At 37.8% G+C, this 14,512-nt stretch overlaps 1 protein-coding gene across 1 annotated transcript in view; it reads left to right on the plus strand.

The window, feature by feature from the left end:
* Positions 1-1,181: 1,181 nt before the first annotated feature.
* INSC (INSC spindle orientation adaptor protein) overlaps positions 1,182-14,512 on the plus strand; it is a gene marked incomplete at its 3' end in the record, with an annotated part of 133,736 nt that continues 120,405 nt past the window's right edge. The window contains exon 1 of the mRNA XM_081938319.1: positions 1,182-1,333. The remainder of the gene's footprint in view (positions 1,334-14,512) is intronic.

Raw genomic sequence — 14,512 nt, forward strand, 5'->3', positions numbered from 1 at the left:
TATTTGCCTTCATTTGTAAGGGAACTTTAAAATTTATTTTAAGCAATGTCAAGTATCTTTGCAGACAAATTAATTTACCTCTGAGCGTCCTATAATAATAACTATTTATGGTAGAGGTAATGAATTAGTCCTATACTATTTGTTAGGACTCACTAAAAATGCAAAGTCCTTTTGTAGACAAAACATCATGAAAGAGTGGAAGGATCTAAGACAGATAATCAGAGCTTCCAAAATTCTGCCACTTGGCACTGGCCCAGATGTGTAGGTCATTTGGTGGACATTTGTTTTTTTGGGGGACCTTAATTGTCAAGTGATGTTCAACTGGAAAAATGTAGCTCGATTTACTTGATGAACATATTTTGGAGGACTAGAAAAGAATCAGGGAATTACAGTCCGATAAATTAAAGTGTCACTTTTTCTGTCATATAAGAATATAAAAGGTGATAATATCAACAGAAGAAGCATTCCTGCATATTTGCATTTTATTTTCCAAGTGCAGGAATTTAGTACACTGGACAAATGGTAATGGAGAAACTACTACTGATCAGATTCTATTTCATTCATTCCGAACGTCGTTTCCCAATGCCTTTTTCCCATGCAAAATATATTGCAAAGATAGAAAGATTTTAATGTTTTAAAGGCAGGTATTAAAAAAGGACAAAATAATATAAATGTTTATAAAGACTCACCTATAACATGATCTTTTACTCTGTGTATGTAAGTCTGCCAAGAATATAATTTTAAACAAATTGAAATTTAAGATTTATGTGACAGATTTATAAATCTTGGGATTATAGCTGCAATAACAGATTATACAAGTATCTCATAACAGACTTTTCTCCCCTTAGTAACGAAGTCCATATTTTCTATTGGCTATTGCAAAGAATCTGCATTTTTACTTATCTTGCTCTTTAAAAGTATGTTCTGTCCTTTTTTCCCTGGGTTGGTTTAACCTTACCAGATCTTTTAATTACATTTCTCCTCCTCTAACTGACCACCCTAAAAATCTAAGCCTTTGCAACAAATCTGTAAAAAATGTTTCCACTGCAATGGGAGACAAAAATAGAACGATTCCACGTCTTTTTGGATTCATGCCTCGGAGAAACTATGCAGTGTTTGATTGACAGGAGGATGTAGCCCTTACTGAAAGCCATTTCTTTTAAAATACCCTGCATTTAGTCTTCAAGAATCTTCAAGCAAGTGTCTGAAGAAGGGGTCTATCCTGCCTCGTAGCTGCTTTCATCTGTTGCTTCTGCTTGAGTTTTTCTGACTTATCATTCGATTGTTTTGGCTTTCCGGTACTCGTGGAACACACCAGCAGTTTCTTAGTTGGGTGAGCATTTTCTTATTTGGTTTTCTTTAAAAAAATGTAAAGCTGGAAAATTTACAAACATCCTTTAGTAATTTGGCTGCAAAATTGCAATTCTGGATTACTGCCTCTTTTCTAAAAGTGTATCTTTCTACTGTCCCCCAGCTTTGTCAATAGCATTCTCTTAAGCAGAGCCAAAGAGCAGAAATTAGTTTTAAGTCTTGCTATGAAAAGTTTTGAGTAAGGATTCTACTTTACAACTGCTCTGAACACTCTCAATATCTGCCTGGGCTCCAGTGGCATAAAAAGCCTCATAAAGCTAATTGAGTCATTAGGAAGGCAAAGAAAACACAGCTTTTCCAGATGAGCTGCAGAATAATTAAAGAATGGATTAAAAGAAAGGGAGAAGGATCAGCAGCAGCTGTGTTTTGCTGTTGTAAGAATTTAATGCAAACTTCTTGGTAAAAATTCACAAATGTAGTAACAAGTTCGCTTAATGCTAACCATCTTTTCAAAATGCTGATAATATTACAAACCACTGCTGCCCCTTTCTGCCCTTCTAAATACTCATCAGTATTAGACTAGATTGTCATATTACAAATTTGTAATTTGATTTTTTTCTGTATTTTGGGGTGGTAGTGTTTGTCTTTTTGATAAAGGCATTTAAATCTCCTTGCTTTTACATGTGTTTATTTCATTATAACTTTATTGACAACAAGAAAAAAATTGGTTTTGAAATACTGTATGTGGTAAATTCTTATGAAGGGGCCAAAGAATGAAACAGCAGTATGCTTTATTTTTTTTAAGTAAACAAATAACTCTCAAAGTCATCTTACTCACATGAACAGAACTGAGTTTATATTCTGACCAATTGAAGATAATGCAGAAATGTGAATGTGTGCACAGGATATGTGTTAAGTCGGAAATGCCACCATGTGTATGGTGACAGTTTTGAATGTGTATGTGTGAAAATAAGATAGGCATGTGCTGAAAGCAAAAGAAATATTCCATACAATTCACATCTATATATTTTATTCAGCCATGGATTTATCTCTTTGCTGTGCCTCATTTTTCTAAAGCAAAATTTAGTTGCACACCAGATGATCAGAAAACTAAGCAGGGTCATTTGAGTTTAACTATTGTTTGATAATAGTTTGACACTATTTCTCTAAGAAATCCTTAACTGAGAAGAAGCTGATTATAATCAAGCACCTGTTTTTTCCCAAATAAGTGTTTAAAATTCCATGCAGCTAATCCCTTAAAAAAGAGGAAATTAAAAATGCTGGGTGTGGGGGTTACATTTTCAGAACCTCAGAGAACACATCCAGTTCTTTTCTTTTCTAGTTCTATTCAGATAGTCATTCTGAATATGGGGGAGCAATATATTAGCAGAGGGCAGAGCAAACAGGTTCTCTGTGGCCAAGATTTCTTTGTATTCCAGAGCCTAATCCTTCAGTGAGATATCAGAAAGGTCAGCCCCAAGCACCAAACTACACTGACTTCATTTCTTGAGTCTAGCGAAGTGTTTTTAAAGAAGGAAAATGAGAAAATACTTCATACAAGTCCTGACCAAAATGCTGAATGTCCATTTTGTTTTAATTTTTTCTTTGTTCAGCCTTTCTGTTTTAAATCCTCCCCAGATAATTTACCCCTCTGTTGTTTGAGTGAAAGGGGGGGAAAAACCTCTTCCATTCTTCCCATCCAAGATAATTATTTCATTCAATCCTTCTTTTCTCTCCTTTATTCGCCTAGTGGTGCTATCTGCTCAAAAACACTTTGTAAAGATGGCAAGGGCTTGGTTTTGGTGAGGAATAGCAGAAAACCTGGTAGCAGATTTTCAGATGAGTGGGTAGCAGACAATCAATCTTGGCTAGAGTGCCCAGCTGATGGTAAGATCTCCATAGTCCTAATTTGGATACTTCTAGAGTATGGGGAAGAACTGTGCAGTAGCAAAGGGTACTGAAGAAGAAATATGCATGTGTCATCATGTCTTATCTTCCACTTGAAGCAAGGCTCAGTATCATTTGGGATTTCAACTAAGCTACCTGTAATACATGTAAGAAGGTATGAATCACAGTAAAAATGTTTCTTTTAAAAGTGTGGCAAAAACCAATTATGTAGAGCTTCAAAGATTGTCTTGAACGGTCAGGCTCAAGTGCAGAGAAGACACAGTGAGATCTAGCTGAGTCCAATCCTCTATTTGCTTGTGCCTAATGGACATAATCTTGCCAAACTAAAGCTCACACTTTCTAAACTGCTAGTTATATCTGCAAAGGTTCTAAGGTGTGGCTGCCGTGATCCTCTTCTCTCTCCTCTATTCAGCTTGGGGTTCCAAAGTTGCTTGAATGGGGCCTCTTTCTGGGAAAGCTCTGAGTTGGCAAAATCCTCTCCCTTGCTGCTGCAGGTGCACATTCCATCACATGAACTGTGCCTGGAAAATAACTGGCAGCTCTTTGTGATTTTTTTCAATATATTCCAGTGATCATGTGGTAAGCTAGCGGATCAACATCAGTTGAAACTTTATGAATTCTCTTGAAAGGTTATTTCAAATAAAGCACTTTGCACTAGTCTGATCATGCCATTAAGCTATAGACATGCAGTATGTTGTTAGGTTCGCCTTGCTTCTTAATGCTTGCAGCAACAGTTTTGGGAAGTTCAAAAGTAGCTGAACTTCAGAAGGCACTGCCCTTTTTTTCCACTAGAAGTGAAACCCTAATGTAGAATAAGGTAAAACTGGTCTGGCTTCTTACTGACCAACATTATTCCCACATGAGCTAGATGCAATGTAAGCTTGCATATGCTCATTATCAAACTTAATCTCTAACTGTGGTATGCAACTAGATGCAGTGGTGTAGCGTGGGGGGTGCAGGGGGGGCTGGCCGCACCGGGCGCAACACCTGGGGGGGCGCCCTGACTCACCCTACGCCGCCCTTTGCCGGACTGTGGCCGTCTCTTTCCACGCCCGGCTCGGCCCGCGAACTAAGCTCCCCGGCCCCGGCCCGCCCAGGCCCCTCCTGTGCACCGCCTACCTCCCAGCAGACCCGCCGCGCCGCCCCCGCGGGAGCCGAAGGAGAGCGGCGCTGCGCTCTGTCTGCCCGCCGCTGCAACGCCACCGTGTCCTCCCGCTCCGCCTGGAGCGCCCGGGAAGCCAGCGCCTTCCCGAAGCCCCCGGTGCGCCTCCCACCCCCGCGGCACCTGCTTCCCTTCAGTCGAGCCTTTTCCCGCTGCCCTTCGAGCTCCTCCTCGGGAGGAAGGCAGGAGGCCAGCATGGAGAGCCTCACTTGACTGATGCCGACCCAGGGGCAGCTGCAGTCGGGCCGCCCTCGCTTTAGGGGGCGCAAATTACTTGCCTTGCCCCGGGTGCTGACAACCCACGCTACGCCACTGACTAGATGGCAAAAACGGTATAGAACCAAATGTTATAAGCATACCAGTGACATCACACTCTAGATAATTTGCCCTAATGCTTCTTGAACATTATTGGTGGAAATTCTTTTTAGGCCAAATAGTGAAGCTTTTTAGGTTTCACTATTTCAAAAAATTAAAACCAAACTTGGGGTTTTCTCCCCATTTGGGAGGTGTGGAGTGTTTTAAAAAACCAAGTAAATTTAAAGTTAAAAAGCAAATTAAATAACATTGTTCTTTTCCTACAAAAAACATAGAAAATTAGCCCATAAAGGTAATGTCTTTTTTTACATGACCATTGCTAAATTTTGACAATATAATGTTGCACGCTCTGGGAACTGGAAAAGAGGAAGAGGGGGGTATGTGTGGATTGTAGTCCAGGATGATCAATGGCATTGGAAGTGACAATGAGATATTGGAGAATTAATAGGGCTACACCATTTCGTTTCTAAATACAGGTCACCTAACATCCAGTCTCAATTCTACATGCTGGCTGAAAGCCCAGTTGAAATGGATCCAGATAAGTGGTGTTTTCCAAATACACCCTCTTGTTCACTTCAACCCTGATCATTCATTCTGGAAATTGATTTGGTTTTATGACTTTTTTTTGCCAGTATTGCAATTGCTGCTAGGGGTATAATTTGCCCTCCCCCCCAAACTATAATCTATTAGAAGCTTAAAAGTACAACTAAATTATACTAAACAAATATGCTCTGGCATTAATCTTATCTATATTATTCTGCTTTTTACCAATACATTGAGAGTGAGTGGTATTAATCCATCAGCTTTATGATAAAATTCAAAATATCCCATTAAAATATCCCAGTCTTTTCTTCGGGCTGCTAGTATAAATTTTGTTTGCATCTGTCTTGATTGCGTAATTTGGTTTCTTACTAGACAGCGACATAATTTTACGAGGAACACTTGCTATATTGTTTGAGTTCTCGAGAGTAGGATGTACAACACTGGCAATGAATCACGCTATGAAATTTTCAAATTTGATGCAGATGAAAGACAGTTGAGCCTTTTAGATTTTGAAATGTGCAGATGTTGGTAACAAAAGTAGAATTGAGATTTCACTTATTTGAGATTGAGGAAAAACATTCCATTGTAGGTTTCCATAGCTACATACGGTAACCTGCACAATAACAGCCTATGTCCATGGATATAGGCTGTCCTCTGTTCAGAGAAATTCTTTTTTTTTTCATAATTACAACAGGAAGCATAGTGAAACACATAACAAATATAGAATGATTCTAATAGCTTGGCTTTACTTGATGGCTTAGCAGATAATAACTTGAGGATATCTATCTATAGTATGTGAGAACTCAGGTTGTTCATATATGACTTTTTGAATTTATCTGTAAGAAGAGCAGTAAATGGAGCTCATATCCATTGCTGGTGCAATGTAACACAAGTTACACAGACATTTTTTTCTGCCTCTGATTTGAAAGATTGACAGGTACTAGAAGTCCTGACACAGAAATTGGAGATGACATCATCACTGGTTGCAGATGACATACATGGCAACTGAGATGGGCAGGTTGCAACATGCTCTTTCCCGAGCATCAAGAACTAAGCATTCATAGCCCTTTCTGAAGTGCTTTCCAGTTGTGCAATTTAAGGAAAGACATGCAGCTAGAAAGAGATGCAGTAGCTATTGATGGCTTTCCTCTTTCCCTCTGGAAGTTGAAGGTCAGGAAAGAAATAGTTGAAACATTAATTATCCAATTATTTAACAGTGATTAATAATGACTGATTGATGAAAATGTCTTGCTATAATCGAGAGAATGTCCCCCCAAAATCAATGCTCTGCTTTTAAAGAATGCATTGTGCACTGTGATAAACAACACCAAACATCTCTAAAATGGAAAACACCCAATTCTTAAGTGTAATTAACATGAGATAGGAATATAATTAGTATTATTAAATAAGGTAGCAAAATAAAAAAGTGGGAATGGAAGGTTAGGGTAATGGACTCAAATGTGATGGAATGCAGTCAGAGAAATAGATAATCACACATCAGGTTGTGTCTTCACTGTCTCTCCCACTCTTCCACCAGCCTCATCTGTTTCAGAGAGTGTGAATCTCAGGACTGAGATCTGAATGTGGCCTTGAAAACAGAATAAGCTTGTTCACTTGGAGCCCTCTGGCTGTTTGAGTTGGTGACTCCCACAATCCTTGTGTCTCAGAGGCAGAAAAGGGCAGTGGTCTAAACATCTGGAAGATCCCAGGCTGCTGCCCTTGCCCTACAGCCTTTAACCAAGATTAAGATGTAAACAGCAGATTTTCTAACAAAAAGGGCATTTATTGCTAAAATAATCAATTTTATCAGAATATTGGGAAGAAGTTGACAAAATGCTTTAAAAAGAAGTGCATAAAATAATTGCAGGATTGTTTAGCCTATAATCTCTTTTCAAGTTTAGTTAGCAAAACCCAATATGTGAAATATTTTAAATGTGCATACTTTTTAAAAAATCATTAACTGCTTTCACTTCTGCTTTTTGTAGAAATATGACATGTAAATATAATAACTGTTAGGTCAAACCTTAGTATTAATGTGGCTTCCGCAAAAGCAGTTCTTATCAAGCTTTTAAAGGTTATTATTGAAATCCTTCCATAAACATCTCCAAAGCAAATAAGGTATTCCTATGTGTGTAGGTGTTTATTAACATGTTTATTTCTAAGCAGTAAGGTGTCTATCAATCTTCCAAAGGAGATCTGGGTATACATTATAGATATAGACTAGGGAAACTCTTGACAATATACCTTATGATGGCTTCAGAGCTAACACAGCTATTAAAGAAGTTACCAGGCTGTTTTACAGGAATAAATAGGAGACGACAGTCAATTCGGGGCTTTTACATAATATCAATAATTCACATAACCCCAAGCAGTTTCAAAAGGTTTCCAAACGGTGTGGATGAAAGGAGACAGAGAGGGAGAGAAAGAGATCTTCAGGATCCATTTCAACCCTAAAAAATAGTACATATTGGTTAAAACATTCTTCTAATTTATGTTGGTAGGAGGTTCAGAAAGGGTGAACCTGCAGCCAATTACCCAATGAAACTGTTATATTTTAAACAGATAAAATATTAGGAAAGAAAGAAATAAGAAACCCTCATATTTTATCTTGGCAAGTCTAGCAGACGTGGCTATTAAAACCCTTCTTTTCATCTCTTTCCTCTCTCATCATTTACTTCCCTAGTTTTTCTGACCCGCTCCTTTTGTGACTTGTTCATTGGAATCCTCTAGGGAGGATCACTATCAGGTATAATCAGCTTGCTGTTACTTTACACCAAGCAGAGAGCAAATGTTTCATCTTGTTAAACTGGCAAATAGAAAACATTTTTGCCTTATCCTCTTTATTCTTCTGATGAGAAGATGGCTTTCACTCACTTGTGACTGGACAGCAGATAAAATGGATTTGATGTCTTGGATTGGAATACCCTGAAATTACGACGTGTTCATGTAAGATTTTTCTCACTTCTTATTTAGTGGCCTATACTGCCATATGATTAGAGGAATACTCATGCATAGTCCGATTGCAATGCATGATGTAAGCCCTGATGCTTGTAAAGCTGCAAGGCTTTGTCTGTACCATGTAAGAAGATTGTTCTGGAAGAAAATATTAGATTAGCAGCTGTGCTAGACTTCCAGGGTGTTTGGTGGGGATGCAGTTTTCTCAGGGGTTTCTTCTTCATTGAGTGCTGGCAGACATAGGTCTATAATTTTGAAGTATCAGGGCCCCCTCCCCCACTTTGTTACATCCTCAAACCCTCACAGCTTCAGTCTTAAACTGTCTACTGTGGATCTTACCCCATTCCTAAGAGGTCTGTAAAGAGGGTGTGCATAAGCACACCAGCATGCCTAATGTCCCTATCCTACTGTACCTATCTATTTGTATTCATTTAGAATAGAATAGAATAACAGAGTTGGAAGGGACCTTGGAGGTCTTCTAGTCCAACCCCTTGCCTAGGCAGGGAACTCTATACCATTTTAGACAAATGGTTATCCAACATCTTCTTAAAAACTTCCAGTATTGGAGCATTCACAACTTCTGGAGGCAAGTTGTTCCACTGATTAATTGATCTAACTGTCAGGAAATTTCTCCTCAGTTCTAAGTTTCTTCTCTCCTTGATTAGTTTCCACCCATTGCTTCTTGTTCTTCCCTCAGGTGCTTTGGAGAATAGCTTGACTCCCTCTTCTTTGTAGCAACACCTGAGATATTGGAACACTGCTATCATATCTCCCCTAGTCCTTCATTAAACTAGACATACCCAGTTCCTGCAACCGTTCTTCATATGTTTTAGCCGCCAGTCCCCTAATCGTCTTTGTTGCTCTTCTCTGCACTCTTTCTAGAGTCTCCACATCTTTTTTACATCGTGGCGATTAAAACTGAATGCAGTATTCCAGGTGTGCCTTACCAAGGCATTATAAAGTGGTATTAACACTTCACATGATCTTGATTCTGTCCCTCTGTTTATGCATCCTAGAACTGCTTTGGCTTTTTTGGCACACTGCTGGCTCATATTTAAATGGTTTTTCACTAGGATTCCAAGAACCCTCTCATAGTTCCTTACATTTCTTTGGTTTATATCCATGTTTCTATTTATACCTGCTATCTTATACATGTTTGACAAACTAATAAATGCTAATACTTTATTTACACTTCCATTTCTTTCCTATGGCAATGGCATGTTTTCTTTTCACTTTAATCAAAAAAGCTACAGAATGTAGTAAGATTCTTTTTCATGTACTGATCAGAAGTACCATTTTAAGGCTTAATTAGAGTAAACATGATTCCTATGTGCATGCAAGGTTCCAAGGCCTGGTTTTATTCTTTTCCAGAAGAAACTGTGGTTGTATGTATTGATACAATCATGTGATGCCATTATTTTCTTTCTCCCCCTAACACAAGGCCCTGTTTTCACTGTTTTCTGAAGCCCCTCTCAGGTAGGGAACCTGTTGAAGGAAGATAAATTTTTCCCTTGTCCCATTGGGTGCTAATCGAGGAAGGGGATTGTATTTCCACATTGCAATGCTTCTAAACATCATTAGGGATCATGATAGAGCTCTTTTCTGTGATGTTTTAAAGGGAAGGAATAAATAGCATGGTAAAAATAATATTGTGATGAATTCCATGTAGCTCTCAAACATAAACCATTTAAAAATAGATTTTTAAAACAATAACAACAAGAAATAAGTGAAAAGTGGTTGGATGAATGAATGAATGAATGAATGAATGAATGAATGTATGTATGTATGTATGTATGTATGTATGTATGTATGTATGTATGTATGTATGAATAAGAGCATCCTTCCTGAAGTCCAGATAGCCCTACTCGTTTCAGAGGACCTGAAAGATCCAATTTTCCACAGCTGCTAGGCTGGATCAATAGAGAACCTGCTAAATGGTGTGTATTTGGATTTTTCTTGGTCTCCAACATGGTTCCATGGATTGTTGTAATACTTATTTTTCATATCCTTTCTTATAAACCTTCTGTAAGCCAGTCGGAATCACTTGGCAATTGGGTGGTCTTAAAAAGTCCTCTATACCATTCATGACAGAGAATTAAGGTGATTCCAGATTGAAAGGATGAACCAGTGACATCGCTGTTGCCTGAGAGAGTCATTGGGGGCTCCTTTCATGACCTCATCAAGGAGCTGGTGCAAGAGACAGGCGCTCACCTCACTACGCAGCAGCACTTGGGTCTCAAACACAGGCTTGCTAACCTCCAATCCAATGTCCTAACCATATTAACCACTGTGGCCTTTATTGGAGAGAAGTGATAGACTGCAAGAGGGCTAAGCATTCCTTCTCCCCTGTATGATCTTTTTACAATCTTTGTTTTTATAGCATTTGCAATGGTTTTGTTGATTTTACACTTTGGAAAGATGGATGGGTAAAATGTCTATGCTACTCTTGTCACAGGCTTTGAGGAAATTTGGTATGCATTCTTTACATTGTTGTATCTCATGAGCCACATTATTGTCCTAAAACAATTATTTTAAAGAAATTAACAATTTAAGTAAATTGAATTGATTAAATAAATAAAAATAATTAATTAACTTTCCATTAGTCAATTTTAAAATAATTTGTTAGCCTATGTACCTCTAAAATTAATATTTATCCAGCTAGTATAACAACATTGTTTTCATGCTTTTTAATCTTGTTTTTCTTTATCTAAAACTGTTTCCTTCCAATCTTTCTTCTAAGTGATACCAATAGTGATAATAGTTTTCTTATTGCAATAAGAAAATTGTTTGGTGCAATTACAGCTACTACTTAAAAGCCACAAAAATAATTGCAAATGGAATAACAGCAATGTAATTATTAGCCCGTACCATTAATTGATGTAATATTCAGCTGAATGTACTTGAAGATATAAACACTAGCTGTATTTAGTCTAATCTCATGGAAAGCGTTTAAGGCAATTATTTTATGAATAAAATTGTTTCCTCTAGGAATAATTTTGCATAGTGGATTTTAGTACCATTTATACAACTGTGTGCCAAAAAAGGCTCCATAACTCTTATACTTTGAAGACTCATTTTTTCCCATAATTCCATTTTCATATTTACTAAACGTTTTCAGAAATAAGTCAGAATAAATCATCCCACTTCTATTTTTGACAGCTAATATGGTTTTTGGAAAAATGAATATGATTTAGAAGTGCATTCAAGAAAAATTAATAATATAATGTAGTGTAACAAACATTTATATTCATATCATATCATGACCTTTATCATCATCATCATCATCATCATCATCATCATCATCATCATCATCATCATTTTAGTCATAACTACTGCAGGATGGCTTCTTCTGCATGTTTCTAACCAATGTGGTCCTTTTCTTTTGCCAATTGGGCCTACAATACTTGCTGAATAATCTTTATATGAATAGGATAATTGCAATTCTTTCACTATGATTAAAATATTTTTTTCACACAATCAAAAAGACTCTCTTGGAATAGCCCAAATAATGCTGTAAACGATGTCATTTGCATTTGCTCTATTATATACCAAGGCCAATATGCTTCTAAGGTCTATCTTGATCTTGAATTGCATGCTTAATACTTTGGATTTAACAATAATGCTACATATATTTGGAATTCTGGGTTGGACTCTCCTTATTGTAATTGTCTTGTATTTTGATGCTCTTGACTTGTATGACCATGCACTTTTGCTCAGAAGTCCTGAGATAAGACATGCTAGGGTGAGTCATGCTCTGCTTATGGGCTTTTGTCTGGTGGGACACAATGTCTGGTAGAACACCAGAATGGACTTTCTTACATTTTATTGTTTTGAAGATGTGGTTAAGAGGCAAGCGCTGCAGATGACATTACTCTGTCTGGACCCCTTTCTGTTAGATACAACTTCCACCTGGATCATTTGGAACATTTTTTCTTAATCCTTTTGTCAATCTCTATAAATAATAATTCTCCAAATGGAACTCAGATACTCACTAATTGGATGTTTAAATAACTAGCGAGCAAATAGCATTAAGCATGCAGTGAAATGAAAATGCCAGATGACCTGGGATCTGTAAAATACAATGAGACCATATGCTAACAGCTTTTTACAAGACCTCACTGGCTCTGTCAAATGGCTAAATCATGATTCATTTCTCGTGATGATACCAGGCAGAACTGTGGAACAGATGGTGTTGAGCACTGATGAAAGAATGCATTGCTTGGCAGAAGCAAGCATGGGTTTATCAAGAGTAAGATATACGCAATCAGTCTGATCAAGGGACCAGTTTAGTTGGACATTGGAATATGGTACTCATACTATGCTTTGATATCAGTAAAGCATTCAATAAAACCTTCCATTAGAACTAGTTTTCTCCACTTTCCCTGGTAACATGCAGGCTGGGCCATGCAACCACCAGATAGATGCACCACTGATTTAATCTAAAGCAATGGCCAGATATTATTTTAAGTGGGAAAATGCAAAGTCCTCCAGGTGAGGAGACAATGCTGCTTATGGAAAAACACAATATGAATCAGTTGTAGTAAAGGGGCTAATATTGCACGACCAAAGTCTGAGGCTACTCAAGCATACTGACAATATTTTATACAGTCTGGAGGCTCTCTTGCAACAAGGCATAACTGTTCACAGACCTAGGAGAAAGATGAACTCAGGGCACACTAAGGTTACTCTAAGAAGCCATCATGTAGAACTATTTTATACACTAAAAACCAAAGACATTCTGCATATCAAACCATTATTATAATCATTGAAATATCGATAATAAAAGCAGTAGCAGATCTTGACAAAAAGCTACAGAAATGTAAGGAGGGAAAATTTAAAACTAGCTGCCGTGTCTGCAAATATGTACATTTTGATGCTTCAACTTTATACAGTATATATACATTTAATGTAATTTTGCATACATATATTTTATGGATGCCTACCACAATTATACATCTACACATCTCCAGACCTGCCAGAGAGAGGAAGTGAGTGTGTGTCTTTATTTCTAGAAAGATCCTTGCCTAGAAAGTTGGGGGGAACATTGCAGCATGCAATTGTCTCAGTCAGGGGCCATAGAAGCTGGTAGTCTTGATATTTGCCAACATGCTGTCAAAGCATCCCAGTCTGGACAAAATGTTTGTAAAAGTCCAACTGGCATCAACAAGAGCGAGAAGCAACTCAATGGTATTAAGTCTCCAAATTGTCAGCAAGGAGCCTCAATTGTCTTCAACAGATGCAGAAAGTGTACTATTCCAACTGAACAACCAATGCTTTAAAAACTGTTTAAACATAAGCTTTCACTTTTCTGCTTGCTTTTCTAGGGTGCCAGGCTTGGCATGGCACTGAAAAAAAAGTCCATTCATTTGCTGCCATTGAAACTAGATTTTCTTGATGCCAGGAGGTTGGCAGGATTGGCACCTCTTGGGAAAGACCCATTCATTGTGGTAGAACTCAGCTGCCAGGGTTGTAGTGTGCTGGCAATCTTTGATGTTTGTTCCTTTGCTTAGTTAGCAGAAGCAATAGAAGCATGCTGGCCCAGTGGGTCAGAGACAGACAGGCCACAAGAAAAAAACACTAATCTGGGTTTGTCGAGACTGCAAAATCCAGATGGTCATTAGCTTGCAGCAACTATACATTATATACATTATAACTATAAAAATAAAAAAACACACACATATCCTTTACATTCTATATAATTGAGTTGAAAACCCATAATAATAGGCTTTCTTCAGAGTACTGAGCAACAGTGAATGGCATCAGTGGGCTGCAAAAATTCAGACAACCATCAATGTGCAGCAAAGAGGAAAGGAACATTATGTATGTTCACCACCTTGAGTTACCTACAAAGTAATACTGGCAGGATAAAAAAAAATTCAACCAACCAACCAAACAAATAATATTTGATTTCCTGGAGGAAGATGGCTTTTTGCTAAAATAAAGTTGCCTTTTTTGAAGATATTTTGGCTTTACGAACAAATCATCTTGGGTATGAGCAGAGGGCTGGACTAGAAGACCTCCAAGGTCCCTTCCAGCTCTATTCTGATTGATTGAAGTTTATATGAATGGGGCTTTATACACACACACACACACACACATACATACATATATACACACACATACATATATACACACACATGTATTGTACAGTAACAGTACATATATTCCACTTGATAATATAGATTTGTAGGATTCAGGGATGCTGTAGTATTTGTCTTCTCAGTGCAATCATGATACTATTGTATTGTTCACATTTTTGTTCTTTAAAATCAGCAGCTGAGCTTGTCACACAAAACTATTTAAATCCCTGAAAGTGCT

This window comes from Natrix helvetica (assembly GCF_964273705.1).
Source record: "Natrix helvetica genome assembly, chromosome: 1".
In the NCBI taxonomy this organism is placed as follows: Eukaryota; Metazoa; Chordata; class Lepidosauria; order Squamata; family Natricidae; genus Natrix; species Natrix helvetica.